This window comes from Miscanthus floridulus, chromosome 8 (genome assembly GCF_019320115.1).
Source record: "Miscanthus floridulus cultivar M001 chromosome 8, ASM1932011v1, whole genome shotgun sequence".
NCBI lineage: Eukaryota > Viridiplantae > Streptophyta > Magnoliopsida > Poales > Poaceae > Miscanthus > Miscanthus floridulus.
Window position 1 is genome coordinate 67,755,864 of NC_089587.1, and position 17,267 is coordinate 67,773,130.

Consider the following 17,267-nt stretch of genomic DNA (forward strand, 5'->3'; position numbering starts at 1 on the left):
CACAAGGAGTCAAAAGAGTGGGTGGGGAGACATGGGCACATGCACATTGTCGCTAGCTACGAAGAAAGCAGTGTATAATGCATCAACCTCTTTAGTTTGATCAAAGGAGTGGATGAGAATCTACATACCAGCCGTCTAGAGAAAATGGCAAAGCTAGGGCGCTCATGTAGTGCCAAGCTTTGGCGGGAAAAAAAGAGAGAGACAGGGGCACGCAAGAAGGAAGCAAATAAAGCACGCATGGAGGTACGTAGCTAGGCAGCAGCAGCAAGCAAGGGATCAATGTTACCGCTTTTGCTTTGCTATTGGCTTAGGATCGTATGACTGATCGTGATCGATACCATGCTTACGGACAGGCAGGCATGCTACCCCAGAAGGCCAGAAGCCAGAACACTCTCCCTCGTTCGCTTCTTAGCTTGCTCTCGCACTATTCATCATGCATGGTTATGGATCACAGCAAATATTGTAATTAAAATATAAAAGGTATGTGCGTTCCTTTCTGATCCTCCTCTTATATTATGCGTTTGACATCAAAGTAAATAAAATATAGTTAGGCCTGGTTTAGTTCCAAAAAATTTTCGCCCCAAACTATCATATCGAATCTTGCGGCATATGCATGGAGTATTAAATATAGACGAAAACAAACTAATTGCACAGTTTGGTTGGAAATCACGAGACGAATGTTTTAAGACTAATTAGCCTATGATTAGCCATAAGTGCTACAGTAACTAACATGCGCTAATGATAGATTAATTAGGCTTAATAAATTCGTCTCGCAGTTTCCAGCGCGAGCTATGTAATTAGTTTTTTTATTAGTATCCGAAAACCTCTTCCGACATCCCGAAACATTCGATGTGACATCCAAAAATTTTTATTTCGCGAACTAAACACACCTATTATGCGTGTGTGTGTGTGTGCATTCAGGGAGTACAAGGTGAGGATATATATATATATATATATATATATATATATATATATATATATATAGAGAGAGAGAGAGAGAGAGAGGGGGGGGAGTGATCTTTCATTGACTCATCATCATGGGTTAGATTAGACCCATCCATGGATTCATCGATAACAACAATAGGCGGCTGCGCGTGTCTTCCGTCCAATTAGTTCCTCTTCTACACAGTAGTGAACGAGTTCCATCATGAAGAGAGAGGTACTTCTACTCTATTTGTTTTATGCATATATACACACACACACACTTGCCAGTTTTCTTTTCTTTATTTACCCAATTCCTTGTGTGCCTTATCAATAGCTATATATTAAACCCACCTGTACGTTCCCGTATTTCAGGGTCTTGGCTACGACGTGAGAGATGTTGTTGGCGCGAGAGAGGAAATACTTAATATTATTGAGAGGAACATCAAAGACAACACCCTCATCATCTACTTTGATGGCTGGGCTGGCTTTGGAGCAACTACTGTTCTTAGATCCATGGCACAAGTTCTTCCATCAATGAAAGCTCCTTCTCCAAAATTATCCTTTGGCAAAACAATTTATATTGATTGCTTAATGTGGAAGAGTAAAAGGGTGATGCAGAGGAAAATTGCAGAGGAGCTAAAACTTGACCCAAATACCATGGCCATGTTTGACAAGCAGGACGGGGAGGATGACTTCAATGGAGTGGACCTTGGCTCTAGGGATGTGATACCAGGTGTTGCAGCACTGATTGATAGAACCCTGAGGGAGAATAGATTCATGATGATTTTTATAAATGGGAGTGATGAAGAGATTGACCTCCTAAGGAGATTTGGTATTCCAGGATACAGTGACAGCGTAATAGTATGGACTTTCAGTAAAAAAAGGTTTGTGATGATGAACAACAACTCAAGGTTTGAGATAACAGATAAGCTAAGATATGTAGATGTTTTCATTCAACACTACTACAGTGTCGATACTTTATCAAGTTCACAATTTATTGCACTGTTTCGTGAAGAGGTTGCTAACATATTCCTCGCCACCCATATATGTGGGGCATGGACCTCAGAACAGTGGTAAATTGTTGTCTCTATGGGTTACTTCTATATTACAGTTTTCATAGCACCACTGGATTTGATTGGCCAGCTCATGCTCCCAACTATTGGATATGTGATGAGGTAATACAAGGAGAGAAAGCACGGGAGATCAGCAATGCATTGCATCAAGAAATAAGCTTCAAGTGTGATGCTGATGTGCTCAATCGTGTGTTTAGAAAGTTGGAGCATGATCCAAACACTCGTTTTCTTGTAGTTAATGATGATGATGATGATAATGTCTACCACAAGAGGCCTAATTGGCCTAATTACCATTGGGTTGATAGTAGATTAGGATCACTTAGCTGCAGATCTAGCAGGTGTAAACTTGCATTTGGGATAAAATCACCTAGAACAAGTACGGGAGAAGAGAGTGAGAGAAGAGATGGGGAAAAAGGACATGTTACCGTTCATCGGTAGGCTTGGCAGAGGAGGAGGCCATGGAGTCGGTGGCGAGGTTGACGACGGGGTGAGTGGCTCTGATGAAGGTGCTAAGGTACTCGTCCCGGGGGCGTAGATCCAGTGGTGAGGGAGGTGGCGAAGGTAGTGGCGCTTCCCGTCGCTGTCAACGCTACCCTCTGGATCGATTAGGGTTTAGGTGGGGTTTTGTGGGTGGCAGCGAACCTCGTGTCTCGAGCCCCAGCCCCCACCTCCTATTCATAGCGCTGCGCGACGGGGGGCCACTAGCCAGAAGAACGGCTGGGCACCCCCAATCAGGGCGCGAGTCAGGGTCCGACTCGGTCGTTGGACCGAGCCGGGTGGAGATCAATCTAACATTCTCCCCCTTGATCTCACCTTATAACTTAAACTTATTTCACTTTATTTCTTTCACATTCAATCACAGATTAGTGCATAGAGCATGCCTCGTCATAACAGTTAGTACTGTTAGATTAACAGCTACAAAACACCTCTCTGTTTTAAAACAGATTCTCAACTAGGCCCTTAGTATCCAGAAATCATAGGCTTTCCCATAAACCCATGTCGACTGTGTGTTCTCTGAACGCACTGGGTGGTTAGCCTTTGGTAAGCGGATCCGCAAGTACTTGCTCGGTACTTATATGCTCAATGCTTTCAAAATGATTCTAGATTTTCTCCTTTACAACATATAACTTAATGTCAATTTGTTTGGAAGCACACTTGACTTGTTGTCATATGAGTTAGCTACTTTAAATGGTTATTGTTGTTGTCTACCATTGTTAAATCAGGGTACAAATTTCCTTAACCACCTTTTGCCTGTTTCTGAAGCCTCATGATAAGCTATACTATGGATATGCATCATTGATGATACCACAACTATTTCTTTGAGCTTTTCCACAATAAAACTCTAACTGCGAGTGTTAGCTACTACTATGGATTTCACTACACATCTTGCCGAAGTTTAACATTTGTACCCACAACTATTTGAGAGTACCTGTTCTATCTTACTCAACATGAGGCCTATAATACTTCGCAAAATTGCAAGACATTCTTAACTCCATTCCAGTGATCTATATCTGGTCTGGACTTCTGCCAAAACATTCCGGATATGTGAGCTACATCAGGGTAAGTTCTTACTTGTACACTCATTAAGCTTCCAACAGCTGAAGCATATGGAACCATGTTCATTTGATCGATCTCATATCGGTTCCTGGAACACTGAAAGTTCCCAAATCTATTACCCTTGACTATAAGAGCAGGCGTAGGTTTACTCGCATGCATACTTTATTACTTTAGAATCTTTTCTAGGTATGCCTATGCTATAGGCATAATACCTATTTTCTTCTATCTCGGTGAATTTCAATTCCTAGAACCAATGACCCTTCACCAAGATCATTCATATTGAAACTCGAGGACAAGAACTTCTTCTCCAATGGTAGATTAACATCACTACTAGTGAATAGGATGTCATCCATACACAGGATGTGAAAAATGAATTTTTCATTCTTGAACTTTTGCATAAGCGCTATTGTCCTCCTCATTCTCTTTAAACCCAAACTTTCTTATTGTTTCATCAATTTCAAATACTACTGTCTAGAGACTTATTTTAATCCATAAATGGATTTCTACAGGCGGCATCCCATACGTTCTTTTGCTTCCACGACAAAACCTTTGTGTTGTGCCATGTAAACATTTTTCATACAAATCCCTATTGAGGAATGTCGTCTTTACATCCATCTGATGTAACTCTAAATCGTAATGTGCCACTAACGCCATTTTGATTCTAAAAGAATCCTTGCAAGAGACTGGAGAAAAAACTCTCATTGTAATATATTCATTCTCTTGGTGTAAAGCCTTTTGTTATAAGTCATGCTTTATATTTTCTATATTCCCTTTGGAGTCACATTTTGTCTTGTAGACACATCCATAGCCTACTGTTTTAGCTCCATTAGAAATTTCTTCTAAGTCCCAAACATCGTTGGTATTCATCGAATTCATTTCAGCTTCATAGCTTCTTGCCATTTAGACGAGTAAACGCTTCTCATGACTTCTTTAAATGAGGTGGGATCACTCTCTATTTAAATTTCTTCACTAACATAGACTTTATAGTCATCAAAAAAAATTGGTTTGCTAATTCTTTGAGACCTTCTGGGGCCTCAGCTACTACAACTTTCATATGGGGCTGTTGTTGCTCTTCATTGCCAAGAGACAATTGATTCTACAGGCTCCTGTATCACAAGATCCTTGTTTACATTATTTATTTTTTCCGAAGAGCTAACAACAGGTGTTGTGTAAGTCATACAACATCAACAGGTATTGAGAAATTTGTTGCTCTTGAATCACTAGAGTGGACACGCAATCCCTCTTCTCTTCAAGCCTTAGGTCTCTACATACCTCCATATACCATGCTCCCTAGATTATGCCATCTTCTATCAAGATAGTGTATCTTTAAATTTCTTATTTGGGTTTAATCTGTTAAAACCTTATATGGCGCTTTAAGCACCGCCTTAATATCTTTGATGCTCGTCTAGTATGAATTCTGGCTAACTACGCTATCTTCCTATCGGAACTATAAAAAGTCCAAGAATTTATCTATTTTTCTGCTTAGGGGTATCATTGTTAGGGGTATCATTGTTGTGACTGTTGTACTCCTCCGACGGTCACATTCATCTTAACTTATCTTTATCTCACTCTTAATAAATAGTATCTTTCTTCATTGATCTTTATCTCACTCTTAATGAAGAGTATCCTTCTTAATTGATCTGTATCTCACTCTTAATGAAGAGTATCTTTCTTAATTGATCTTTATCTCACTCTTAATTGCTCTCACAATCCTCTCCCTCGAAATATGGCATAAACTTTACTGCCATAATTTCGAGAACTATTCGGAAAACCTATGAACGAGGAGACACTTATGACTTACTTCATTCACATGATTATATCATGCAAACAAAGTTATTTCTTGATTCGTATAGGAGTACACTGTCCTCATTCCACTTCAAAAACTCAACGAGGTCTTTTATTAACAGTACTTTTGCAAGCACGCTTGCACGCTTTTCTTATCCTTTGGTTAGTATTGACCATAACGGTGCTTTTCTATTGTGCTATGGTCAATACTAAGATAGCATAAGAGCTACCCCAACTTCTCTCGCTATGCGGGATAAATCTATATACAAACACGCATGCTTAATCCAACGTTGTTCAAATTAGACATGTATATTACTTATTGCAACTCTTATCATAATGATGGAAAAAATATATACTATTTACGGTAACAAAAACTTAGTCATGATGACTAAAACATTCACTTATACTTTATTTTCTAGTTAAATCTTCTCGTTGGTTCTAATTTAATCAGAAAATTAATAAACTAACAAAAAATAGTCCAAAACTGGCTTAACTCAAGCCTTTTTATTCACATAGCCTAGCATTGCAGCCCATTGGCATGTTGTTGAGTGATTTCGTCGGTTAAAATTAAAACATACAAGGTGCTTCTGCATTAATTCCACATCACCGTTAGGCAGAAAATAGAATTAATGCATAAAACTCATAAATAAAAAATTATTATATTACTATCATAAACTTTGCTATCATCAACTTTTGTCAGAAAAATAGCAATATCATAAATACTATATTCTTCTACATGAATTCCACATTACCGTTGGGCAGAAATGAAATTATTGCATGAAAAAACTCATGAATAAAATTATAATATTGTTATCATCGACGTTGGACAGAAGAATAACAATATCATAATTAACTTGAAAAACATATAACTACTCTTCAAAATTAAATTCTCTCATTGATTCAAATTTAATTAGGAGATAATTAATATCATTGAAGCGGAAACATGAGAATAAAATACATTCTACTAGTTTAGGAGCATTTCTTGGTCCTTATCTACTCTCCGAAAAATTGATCACGTTGATGCAAAATTTATTAGAGATTTAAACTTCAAACTTAAACTCATAAATAAAATTATAATATTGTTATCATCAACGTTGGTCAGAAAAATAATAATACCATAATTTAACTTAAACAAATATGACTACTCCTCCAATTAATTTTTCCCATTGGTTTCAATTAATTAGAGGATCATAAAAATCATCTTTGCAGCGGAAACATGAAAATTATACAAAAAATATGTTATTCAGAAGCATCTTTACGTACTTAACTATTCCTTGAACAAATTCTTCTGTTGGTTCAAATTTGTGCAAAGATTGATCATCAAAACTTCACAAAATTCAGCAGAAATTGCTTCTGGAAAATAATAAAACTAAACCAAAAACTTTATTCTCATTCGGCCCGTCAGCGAATGAGCGGCGCGTGGCCCATCCCGCGTTCACGCACGCGCGTGCCAGCTCGTGGTCCAATGCGCGCTGCCGCGCTCCCCGTGCCTAGGCGGCAACCTGGGCTTGGACCGGGATTTCTCCATCCTGCCTGGGCCTAAAGTGGCCCGGCCGCTGTCAGCCATCGGATCCGATCCGACGGTCGTCCGCGCTGCTCGTTGGAACAAAACCCGCTGCAGCCGGCCTGCTCTCTGAACCCTAAGTCATTTGCTTCTTCCCCTTCTCTCTCTACACCGCAGCCGAGTAAGAGAGCGAACGGTGGCGGCCACCGATGGCGGCGCCACCGCAGGCCCCCTCGCCGGCGCGCGCATTCGCCTGAGGGTGAGCGCGCCACCGTCGAGCGGACTTGTAGTGGTGCCCTTGGCCGGAGCTCAAGCGCGTAGCGACAAGCGGCGGCCGACTTTCTTCTCGCATGCTGGCGATGTTGGCGAGGAAAACCAGGTAGGTTCCTCCCCTTCTAGGGTTAGGGTTAGGGTGGGGTTTCAACCCGATTTGACTCGATTCGTTCATCTCCTTCTAAATGCTAAAAACTGATACTACCCCGAACTAGATCTACAACCTAACCTGGCTTACCATTGATAGTAGATTAGGATCACTTAGCTTCAGATCTAGTGGGTGTAAACTTGCATTGGGGATAAAATCACCTAGAACAAGTACGGGAGAAGAGAGGGAGAGAAGAGATGGGGAAAAAGGACATGTCACCATCCATCCGTAGGCTTGTCAGAGGAGGAGGCCATGGAGTCGGTGGCGAGGTCGACGCCGAGGTGAGTGGCTCCGATGAAGGTGCTAAGGTGCTCGTCCCGGCGGCGTAGATCTAGTGGTGAGGGCGGTGGCAAAGGTAGTTGCGCTTCCCATCACTGTCAGCACTACCCTCTGGATCGGATTAGGGTTTAGGTGGGGTTCTGTGAGTGGCAGCGAACCTCGTGTCTCGAGCCCCAGTCCCCACCTCCTATTCATAGCGCTGCGCGATGGGGGCCCACCAGCCAGGAGAACGGCTGGGCACCCCCGATCAGGGCGCGAGTCAAGGTCCGACTCGATCGTTGGACCGAGCCGGGTTAGATCAATCTAACATGGGTTTCAGTCACCATGAAGAATAAGAAAGTACATTCTGGGATGCAAAATTTATTTGTAAGGGCATCCTCAATCTTCGTAGCATTTGAAACAAAGGATAGCCCAGGAGCATTGCTAGATGAAATTTTCAAACCATGCAACAACCTTGGTGTGCTGGTTCTCTCTTGTGCGTTCAGTTTTGTATCGCCCCCTTTCCTCAATTGCTTCAATTTAAGATTCCTTGGACTAGAAAATTGTATGGATGATCACATAGTAGAACTTGAAGGAAGGGGTTGTACAACCAAATGCGCATTTTTGGAGAGGTTGAGAGTGATTGACCTATACTACACAGAATGGGCTCAGATTTTATCCAATATAGAACTCATGTTTAACCTCAAGGAGCTAAACATAGAGGGAGTTAGATGGTCACGGTGGACAATTCATCAGTTACAAAAAAATTTCCTTACCTCCAACAGTTTCGAATAATCAGACGTATATATGCCAGTGTGGAGACATGAAATTTTCGTATTTTGGTCTCTTTTGAAAACAATTTTTAGAAAAATACCAACGCCAAAACATTTTATGAAAATAAACCATTTTTAGGCGTCTTAGCACATGACGCCGAGATATGAGGCTCGGCGTCGTGTCACACGACGCCGAGGTATTGCCACGTCACGGACGACCGAGATCGTCGTCGACACGTTGGCGCGTGGGTCCGAGACATCGGCGTCGTGTCAGCCAACGCCAAGTCCCCAACCTCGGCGCGGTTGGACTGCGCGCCGAGCTACTGGCCACATCCGGAGCGCGGCCCAGGCGGCCCAACAAAGCACGGTGGCCCAAAAGCTCGGCGTTGGATCACTTAACGTCGAGCCTCCAGGCCTCGGCGTGGCCCGACTCAACGCCAAGGTCTAGACCCTTTAGGCCGCGCCGAGGCCCCTTCTTCTTCCTCCCTTCATTCTGAAACCGCCGGCCTCCCTCTCTTTCTCTTCTCCCTCGCACCGCTAGCAAACCCTAACCTCCAAAATCGACCCCCGGTGCCACGATCTCGGCTCCCGAAGCTTCCTCAAGGTAATGGTCCCTCCCCTCCTCCATTCTATCCGCGTAGATGTGCTTACATTGTCCCTAATCATGTGGAATCATGGTTGTTTGGTGATTTGGTATATTTGTGTTTGCATTTGCAAAATGTATGGCTTAGGATGATTGAGTGCATTGTTGTTTAACTATTTTATGTGATGAACATGTTAGGTTAGTTTGGTTTCTAGTTATTTTGGTCATTAGGATTATTTGTTTATTGTAGGTGTCATTAGGGTTAGTTATTTGTTGGTCATTAGGGTTACTATGTATTTTATTTATTTGTTGGTCATTACATTTCAATTTGTTATGACTAGAAATGATTATGTTGTTGGGGTTGAAAAATGATGAAATGATATATTTTAGTTTCTACTTATTGGATTGAAATATATTCATATGTTACACTACTTGTTGTGTGATGGCTGTAGATGGATAAATTAGTGAGGTTGCATCATGGAGGCCGTATTGTTAAGACAAGAGATGATAGTTTGGAATTTCTGGATATGTGTGAGGAGTTGTTGATTTTTTCTGAAACACCATCTTTGACCCAGTTAGTGGAGCGAGTGAAGGTTATGTTAGGCTAGAATGAAGGAGATGTGCATGTTCAGTTTGAAGGTGTCATAGATGTTGGGTCATCGAAGGGTCCTCGGATCAAGCGGTTGCTCAAAATTACAAGCGAGACTGAATGGAATGATTACAAGGCAGTTGTATTGGCCTCAGAAGTGTGATCTTTGGATTTAGTAGTAAGTAAGGAGTCCGGCTTAGGAAATGATAACTTCGAAGCATGGCCATCTTCCCCCGCTCACATAGGTTATGGTCCTTTGCCTGAAGAAGAAATACTTGTCACACAACTAGGCTACGGTGGAGATGAGGAAGAGAATCTGGTTGCCGATGGTGAGGCCAATCATGATAGTGATGAAGAGGATGATGATTATGTAATTGTTGATGCAGAAGAAGGTTTGGACGACGCTAGCGGAGACTTTTCTATTGAGGATGAGCTTAGCGACGAAGATGATCTTAGTAGTGAAGAAGACTTTGGTGATGCTAGGGCTACGAACCGTTTTGACATGGAGATAGCTGGAGATGATGAGTCCTTCGTAGAGGAGATAGCCGAAGACTCTAATGACGATCACCCTGTTGGTCGTCTAAATTTTAGGGAAATAGAGATATTGTCTAGGGTCTTGCCTTGGAGAGATCCACTAGTTGGTGATTTCGAGGACCTTAGCCATGGTCATAGGGCAGTAGCTGATGGTGGGCCAAGTGATACAACTGTGCCTGATGTTAGCGGTTGCCTCATCATACGGAAGGGCATATTGTTTGCTACCATGGATGAGTTGAAATCATGGTTGCAAGAGTACTCCATTGTACACAACCGACCTTTTAGGGTCATCAATTCATTCAAGGAGAAGAGGTACACTGTTGCTTGTGAAGAACAATAGTGTGGTTGGAGAGTATGTGCTAGGAAGACGAAGGCAGGCAAATGGAAGATTACCTCAGTGAAGGAACCACATGTTTGTGCCACTGCTGAGGCAGAAGAGAACCATCTACAGCTCAATTCTAGGTTCATTGCAAGGCAATTATGCCCCGTGGTGAAGCATATGCCAACCATTACGGTGTCTGCGTTGGTTGAGATCATCTTCCAACGGTACAATTACTATGTCAAGTATGGGAAAGCATGGAGGGCAAAGCAGCGTGCACTGGAAATAATATTTGGAAATTGGGAAGAAGCTTATGAGCGCCTCCCTGTAATGTTGAACGCAATGAGGGCTGTAAATCCTGGGATGCACTTCGAGTATTTACCTAAGGAGGGTGAAACAAGGAATGGTAGCCAGGTATTTGGAAGGGCATTTTGGGCGTTCAGGCAGAGCATCGAAGCATTCAAGCATTGCAGGCCCGTCGTCTCAATTACAGTCTGTCGCCTTAGACGTGTTGATTATAGCCTGTCGCCTTAGACGTGTTGACCCTGAGGTCTTGCTCCCACATGACTACAGCCTGTCGCCTTGCTCCCACATGATTACAGCCTGTCGCCTTAGACGTGTTGACCCTAAGGTCCCTCCCCGTATGGCCGCGGAGTTCTCTTTGAGGAACCTAATGAGCACCTGGAATCCTCAGTTCGAGCCATTTCTTGACGAGAGTCAATGGCCTACTTATGATGGCCCCAAGTATGTGGCTGATCTTGGTTTACTCTGGAAGAGTAGAGGACCTAGGCGGCAGAAGCGGTTCAGGATGGACATGGACCAAGCCACGAAAGGTAGATCAACCACGAGTAAGGTTGGGAGACATTTTGTAGAGGACACCCAAAAGAGCCGTTGCTCTGGTTGCCATAAGCCGGGCCACAATAAGAGAAAATGTCCTGAACTACTTAGACAACAGGTATCCACCAAGCTAGCTACTAGAATTGCTTTGTGCAATGGTACATTGGTTTACTTTTATTTTTTTATTTTTATGTTACTTCGTACCACATACACATGCTTTAACTTATACTAATGGTTTGGCATTGCTTATGTTGCAGGATGGATCGGTTCCCCCTTCTTGATCCAAGGTTCGATGAGCCTCCGCTCCCTCCGCCGCCCCCTTTCCTCTCCCTCCGCCGAAACCCTTTCCACTCGAGGAACCTCCGCTCGACATTTGCTAAAACTAAACCAGAAAACAAGTTGTGTAGATGTGGAGCAAGACATGGAGCACTATATATAGAGATGAAGGCAGGGTCACCATGAATGCTACTTGACAAAAAGCATGTGTGCGTACTCATTTATTGAATCTGCAAAGGCTAGATGCTTCATCTGAAAAGCCTACAACCATGACTGGTCATTTCATCTGAAAAGGCTATACCTGTGTTTTGTCACTTCATCTAAATGCAGTACATCACTCTGATATTAATTCATTGCGTATACGGATACAATAGTAAACGAATCTAGGCTTTTCAGTGAGTTTTCAAATAGACTTGTAGCCCTTTCAGTGACTGCAACAGTACTTGTAGCCCTTTCAGTGACTGCAACAACACAAGTAGTCTTTTCAGTGATACAAACAGTACCACTACAGTCTTAGGATAGTTAACGAAGTACAGGGCATAAGACCATCTGAAATAAAATCATAGTGCATTACAACATAATAAAAAAAGTCCAGGGAATAAGTTCATCTGAAATCAAAGCAGAGTGCATTACAACATAGTAAAAAAAGTCCAGGGCTACACGACATCGCTCGTGAATGAACCAAATACCTACTGAGTGCAACGAGGCCACTTTCCCTTCCTCTCGGCATCGGGATTCTCCTCCATCGCTGCCTTCGCTCGGCGCACACGCTCAAGCTTCTTCTCCCTCTCCGCCCTGTATGTAGCAACACGCCTCCTTTCCTCCTCTTCCTTATGCTCCTTTTCTATAGCCTCCAGTCTGCGTCTCTGCTCAAACCTCTCCTTAACCTCCGCATCCCACTCCTTTAGGCCTTCTAGACGCTGCTTGTCCGACTCCTTGATCTCAGTGTCAATCCACTGCTCAAAGTCACACAGTGGTAGAACGGTCTGCAAGAAAAACAAATTGTTACAAAACAAATAAATAAGCAATACTTAATATCACAAGAAAATTAATTAACACAATAAAAATTCCTCACAAACGATGCACGGCGCTGTTGCTTTGTAGGTTCCCATGCATAATTGGGACACATCCAGTACCTCTGTCTATATGTTTCCTTATCTTCAGAGATGTCTACCTTGCAAGGATCACCACAAAAGCACATTGGTCGAGGAACACCTTCAGGGAGAGGCTTTAGGTCGTAGGGATTTGCCCTCTGGCGACCATAGCTACAATTGAAAGAATTTAGTCATATTAACGGAGAACCAAACCTAAACCTAGGGTTTTCTATTTGTTGCACAGATAATGAATAAACATTGGGATTACCTTAGAATACGAGCTTTACCACGCCTTGGCATCCTAACATTACGTAGAAAAAAAATCAATCCAAAGTACCTTGCAACGAATGTAAAGGTACTAACACTAAATCACCATACCTCCCAAATAAGCTTTTCATTACAAACCCTAAACAAATTTGAATCCCAACAAACACAAAATTTAACTCAATGATTATAAACCATAACATATACAACAACAACAACACCAACAACCATACATTTGGGTCATTCAATCATTTGAACCACCATACATTGCACGAATGACATGAACATGAACCAAACCTATAATGCCAAGTTCAAAAACAAACAAATCTAAATGGATGAATTGAAAGAGGGGAAAGAGGAGTACCTTGGCAAAACGCCTTGGTCATAACAAATTGAAATGTAATCACCAACAAATAAATAAAATATATAGTAACCCTAATGACCAACAAATAACTAATCCTAATGACACCTACAATAAACAAATAACCCTAATGACCAAAATAACTAGAAACCAAACTAACCTAACATGTTCATCACATAAAACAGTTAAACAACAATGCACTCAATCATCCTAAGCCATACATTTTGCAAATGCAAACACAAATATAACAAATCACCAAACAACCATGATTTCACATGATTAGGGACAATGTAAGCACATCTACGCGGATAGAATGGAGGAGGGGAGGGACCATTACCTCGAGGAAGCTTCGGGAGACAAGATCCGGGCACCGGGGGTCGATTTTGGAGGTTAGAGTTTCGTGGGGGCCGTGGGGGATTTGGGAGCCGGCGGGGGAATGGAGGAGGGGAGGGAAGAAGAAGAAGGGGGCCTCAGCCTAAAGGGTCTAGACCTCGGCGTTGAGTCGGGCCACACCGAGGTCTGGAGGCTCGGCGTTAAGTGACCCAACGCCGAGCTTCTGGGCCACCGTGCTTTGTTGGGCCGCCTGGGCCGCGCTCCGGATGTGGCCAGTAGCTCGGCGCGCAGTCCAACCGCGCCGAGGTTGGGGACTTGGCGTTGGCTGACACGACGCCGACGTCTCAGACCCACGCGCCAACATGTCGACGACGACCCCGGTCGTCCGTGACGTGGCAATACCTCGGCGTCGTGTGACACGACGCCGAGCCTCATATCTCGGCGTCATGTGCTAAGACGCCTAAAAATGGTCTATTTTTAGAAAATGTTTTGGCGTTGGTATTTTTCTAAAAATTGTTTTCAAAAGAGACCAAAATACGAAAATTTCACGTGTGGAGACAGCGTCAAGTGACATTACCGACTTGTTTCTTGGTCTGGACAACACAAGCCCACTTGAAATACTTGATTTGTCTGGAAGCAACAGAGGCATGGGAAGAAACCTACCAGCAAGCATATCGAAGGCAACCTTAAGCTGCTTATACTTGATGGTTGTGATGGGTTGGAGGATGTTGTGCTTTCTAACAACTCCTCGTTAAGGTCATTCAGCTTTGATGGTTATGGACCAGCATCTCGCCGGACAACAACGGTTGATCAGCTACCTCCTGTAATATCTCGACCGGAGCATCCACTTGATGCAGAAAAGAAGAGTGTTGTCCAAACCTCCAAGGTATCACTAAAAGGCTGCACACAGCTGGACAACCTGTTCTTGCGTGGGCTTCCCAATCTGGAGGAGTTAGACCTCTCAGGATGTGCGATCAAGGTACTTGACTTTGGAGCTATGGTGGTGGATGTCCCGAGGCTCAAGCGACTCTTCCTGCTAGGTTGTGAGAACTTTCGTGCAATAAAATGAGGCTCATATGAGCAACGACCGATGCTAGAGTTGATCTGCATAGACACACGGCCTAGAGTTGGATGTGCTCGGCCATTGTCCCTTTGCGCCCAACAAAAATCCTTCCAGCTGCAGGTGTACGCAATCTTTGCGGATGCTAGGCTTGCTCGGTCCCTTTTGGATCCCATAAGTAGTGCACATTCCAATGCCCGTTATTTCAACATCAGCATCACCTCTTCAGCTGCATGCATGGAGACTATTCAACCTGAAGCAACAACAAACAAGGAGAAAGTGTCTGGGTCCATTGATCATCAACGATACTATGGCATAGCTGCTAGAGACATATATGGTGATGTCTTTACCAAGGTTGGTGATGACCTAGCCCCGATGCAGGCCTCCCCGCCGGGCCCGACGGGGCAATTGGATCGCCATATCGAGATTGGTGACGGAAGCCGTAGCGTGCAGAGTGAAGTGGAGGTATAGATGGCCAACGGGCCAGAACGGCACGCCGTGCCTCCCGGGCCGTGCCTCCCAGGCCCACGAGCCTTGCCTCCGGCCCAGGCACGGACACTATGGGCCTGATTTTCCGTGCCGGGCCTGGCCCGCGAGGCACAGCCATTTTCACAGGCCGTGCCAGCCCACGGCCCGCTCACTGGAGGAGGTCGCCCTGTTCGCTGGATCCGGTAGTTGCTCGCCAGATCCGCCCGGCTGCCACCTCGCCGGATCTGGCCAGTCTCCACCGTCGTCACGTGCGGGCGCCGCCGGATGGAGGAGAGGAGAGAGGGCGCCGCCGGAGACCTCCCCGTGCCCGCCATAGCTGGATGCCTGGATCCGGCCTCCCCGCGCAGCGACGTCGCCGGATCTGGCGTCCCTGCGCCGTTCTGGCACCGTAGGGAGGAGAGAGGGCGCACGCCGCCGAAGGGAGAGAGGCAAGAGAGAGGGCGCGCGTGGGCCGGCTAGGGGCCAGCGCCGCCGTGCTCATAGGGCCACCGCGCCGCTGGAGGGTGAAGGCCGGGTGCCACATCTCGGAGACGGAGAGGGAGAGGGCCCGAGAGCGAGAGGGTCGGGCGCCGCATCTCAGAGACCGAGAGGGAGGGTCGGCCATGGCATCTGGGAGAGGAGGGAGGAGCCTTGGGTGGGGGCTGCCATGGGAGAGAGAGAGGTGAGGGAGAGGGAGCGGCGAGTGAGGGGCGTCGGGTGCGGCTGAGGGAAGGGGCGACTGGGTGGGCGAGCGGGGAGTCCTGCTAATGTATGCGGGGCGCGGGCGGTTGGCAGGCCGGGCCGTCACCGGGCCGCGCGCTTTGTAGCGGGCCGTGCCGTGCCGGCCCACGTGCCTGGGGTAAGGCCCAGGCACGGCCTGCCCCTCCGGGCCGGGCCAGCCCGAGCCCGCTAGCCTCCGTGCCGGGCCGTGCTCGTGTCGGGCCAAAAGGCCGGGCTTCGGGCCGGGCTGCCGGGCCTCGGGTTGCATACCCAGGTATAAGTGGAGGCAAATCCTTATGGCAGTAATTTGGCTTCATTGATGAGAATGTATACTGAATCCCTGCATGTGCATCATGTCTCCACCTAAAAGAGAATGGGGTTCCCTCAGGTGGTGCCGCGTCGAGAGGTGCCCCAACATGGACGCCGTCTTTCCTCCGGGCTCAGAGGATCTTTATGGTAAGCTGGAGACCATCTGGGTATCGGATCTCCTGATGGCTCGTTGTGTATGGAGCAAAGGTGTCATTGACAATTCTGCTGGTAACTTCAAAAGCCTACGGCACTTGGACCTGCGCTGCTGTCCACTCTTCCAAGTACGAAGCACCGGTGCACTCGCGCTGCTACAAGAGGCGCACGCTCAGAACCACCGTTCTCAGGTAATAATAAGTACATATATACAGTAGTAGTTCTATATACATAGAGAGTATATTCAGTAGCCAGCTACAAAATAAGTTATTCCGTAGCCACCTCCATTTACGATAATTTTATATACTTATTTACGATAATGTCAATACATATTTACGATAGTTAGGTTATTATAACACATGGAGATATTTACTATAACGTTATAGTAGATAACTTAGTATGGAGTTAATATAATCTCATAAATTAACATAGTAATTATCGTAACTCAAAGTGGCTACATAATAAGTTATTTTGTAGCCAGCTACAGAGTAGTAGTTATATATATATATATATATATATATATATATATATATATATATATATATATATATATATATATATATATATATATATATATATATATATATATATGGAGAGTATATTCAGTAGCCAGCTACAAAATAAGTTATTCTATAGCCATTTTCATTTACGATAATTTTATATACTAATTTATGATAATGTCAATACATATTTACGATAGTTAGGTTACTATAACACATGGAGTTATTTACCATAACGTTATAGTAAACCACTTAGTAAGGAGTTACTATAATCTCGTAAATTAACATAGTAATTATCATAACTCAAGGTGGCTACAGAATAAGTTATTTTGTAGCCAGCTATAGGGTATTAGTTCTATATATATATATATATATATATATCCCAATTAATAATAAGGCAGCTTATTATATACTTGCTCTTAATTGATTTGCTTTGTTTCTCGATCGCTCACTCTGCTGCCACCAGGTGATTGAAACTAGTTCTGAAGTATATGCATCTGCTGCTGCTGCTGCTGCTATGTCGGTCGTCTCTGTGGATCAATGGATGCTGCCTGCCTACTATTGATCAGTTT

The 17,267-nt window shown here is 44.2% G+C and overlaps 1 pseudogene; it reads left to right on the forward strand.

Moving 5' to 3' along the window:
• Positions 1–1,019: 1,019 nt before the first annotated feature.
• LOC136469294 (uncharacterized) lies at positions 1,020–17,260 on the forward strand (annotated as a pseudogene).
• The last annotated feature ends 7 nt before the right edge of the window (positions 17,261–17,267 follow it).